Source organism: Drosophila bipectinata, chromosome XR (assembly GCF_030179905.1).
Source record: "Drosophila bipectinata strain 14024-0381.07 chromosome XR, DbipHiC1v2, whole genome shotgun sequence".
NCBI lineage: Eukaryota > Metazoa > Arthropoda > Insecta > Diptera > Drosophilidae > Drosophila > Drosophila bipectinata.
In genome coordinates, this window is record NC_091735.1 from 7,042,090 (window position 1) to 7,044,704 (window position 2,615).

Here is a 2,615-nt window from a genome sequence, read left to right on the forward strand (position 1 = left end):
ACAAACTTATTGGAGTTGACATCCTTTGTCATAGATGGCTTTTGTAAGGGATATCAAACCGATGTAATTTACACAGACTTCAGCAAAGCATTTGATTCAGTTAATCACTCACTCTTGTTGAGTAAACTGAATATGCTGGGTTTTCCTAAAGACCTCTTAACGTGGATCTTCAGCTACCTAGATGGAAGGACACAAAGAGTTTTATTTAAAAACATTCAGTCCCGTCTGGTCCGTGCTACATCCGGCGTCCCTGAAGGAAGTCATCTTGGCCCGTTATTATTTACGCTTTTTATAAACGACTTGCCCCCTGCTTTGACGAACTCTCTAGTTCCTATGTATGCAGATGATGTAAAGCTTTGTCTTCAGTACAAATCCATCTCTGCCCAATGCAGTCTTCAGTCTGACCTTGATAACTTTCAAAAATGGTGTTTAGCTAATGATCTAATACTTAATGGATCTAAATGCAAACATATGTCTTTTTATCGTTCTTGCCCTCTGCAAGCTACTTATTCTATTAATGGGATTGCCTTAGAAAAATTAACCTAGGTTAATGATCTCGGCATCCTATTAGACATCAAACTTAAATTTGCCGACCATATTTCCTTAATGGTTAATAAGACTAAAGGAGTCCTTGGTTTTATCAAAAGGTGGTCAAAAGAATTTTATGACCCCTATATAACCAAAAAACTATTCATTTCTTTGGTCCGTCCTATACTGGAGTACGGTTCATGTGTCTGGAGTCCCCAATATGGAGTACATCAGGACCGCATAGAATCCGTACAAAAGAATTTCCTAACTTTTTCACTTAGAGGTCTAAACTGGGATGCAAATCTTCAACTTCCATCTTATAGTAGTAGACTCTTACTCATAAACTTACCTAGCTTAACAAATCGTAGGACAATGCTCGGTGTAGTTTTTCTGCATAACCTTATTAACGGGGATGTAGATAGCCAGCATTTACTAACACGCTTAAATTTTAACATTCCTAATAGAAGGACTCGAAACTGTAGTCCTCTGTTTCTTAGCCGTTGTAGTTCGACATATGCACTGCATGACCCTGTAGGGTATTATGTTCGAACTACAATGGTCTCTACTCTATTACATCTCTTTCCTGTCCCTCTAACTTAAAATATAGAATTTTAAATTTCCTTACTAACTCCTCTTAGCTTAATAATTAACAAATAACTTAATATATTCTAACAAATCGTTTCTTGAGCGCCCCTCGGTCGTCTGGGCCTCTAAGCTTTATGATGAATACAGGAATGCTAGCTGATGCTCTTATTGATGCACAAGCCATTTCCAAATTCTGAAAGACCGGTAAAAAAAAAAAAAAAAAAAGAAAAAATACATACATCGAACACTAGGGCAAATAAACGTACTAAAAATCAGGCACATCTAATAGAAAACAAGCAGCAAAATGTCTAGCGGCAAGGCCGATATTCAGAGTACTGACATGAGTCAGGAAATGCAAAAAGTGGCATTGATTGCGGAAGACAAGCTATTGAAAAAAAACACATTGAATCAGACATTGCCAAATACATTAAAAATGATTATGACCCAAAGTTCAAACCAAAATGGCATTGTATTGTTGGCCGTAACTTCGGATCATACGTATCGCATGAGCCGAATCATTTTATACATTTCCATTTGAATAACTTAGCAATTTTATTGTTTAAGAGAGGTACATAAGTTTATATGTATATACAAAAATAAAATAATATATTAAACCAACTATTTCACTTATAATTCTAGCAATGTTCTCAATAAAATTCCATTAAGTAATGAGCTTTATAAATAATTAAATAACATAAAAGCTGATTTTGACAAATCATACAAATCATTATCAAGGACACGGCTAGCACAGCAAAATACTGTGAATAAACACGCCGAAATATTAGTAGACCGCTTCAACGCAGCGCGTATATAAATACACGACCAAAGAGACCGGCTAGACAAAGCCCACTGGTCTCGAGTATCGAAGTTCTTACTAAGATTGAGAGAGAACTTAATATATGTTTATGTGAGGGGCCGTTGGGCCGCTGAACTTAAGAGCGCATCCGCGCTGAAGAGCGCACCCGCACTGAAAAGCTCATCCGCGCTAAAGAGTGCATCCGCGCTCGCCCCTCTATGCACTCTCGCGCTCTCGTCGGCCGTCATCGATCGTCCGTTCTTTTCTAAGTTAAGTTTAATACTCTGTAAGCAGCCCAATAAAGCTGAACGCGCTGCTTTTTGATTTAACTGAAGACGCCTCCGACTTCTCATTTCATCTACTCCTGGAATTTTTTGCGGCAGCACCGCCCTTCTACAACATTTTGGTCCTTCGAGCCGGATAATTCCTGGATTTTCTTCTACCAGCAGTTCTCGGCATTGTTCCGCCAAAAGAAAAGTACATTTTTCCGTCTCCATCTCTCTGCCGGTCTTCAGCAGTGATCCGAACATTGAATTTCTTTCACACTGCTGCAAAATTGTTTTTCCCTCCGTGTCAACTCCAAGTCCGAGTTTTCCGACACAACGGCAGTTTGAGATTTTCTAATAATCTATAATAATCTTAAAATTCTGCAAATTTTTCCATCCGTCTCCGTTTTGTGTGCTGCCCATATTCCTCGCCGTTTTCG

At 38.5% G+C, this 2,615-nt stretch overlaps 1 pseudogene; it reads left to right on the plus strand.

The window, feature by feature from the left end:
* Positions 1-1,417: 1,417 nt before the first annotated feature.
* On the plus strand, positions 1,418-2,333 carry LOC108125930 (dynein light chain 1, cytoplasmic-like; annotated as a pseudogene).
* The last annotated feature ends 282 nt before the right edge of the window (positions 2,334-2,615 follow it).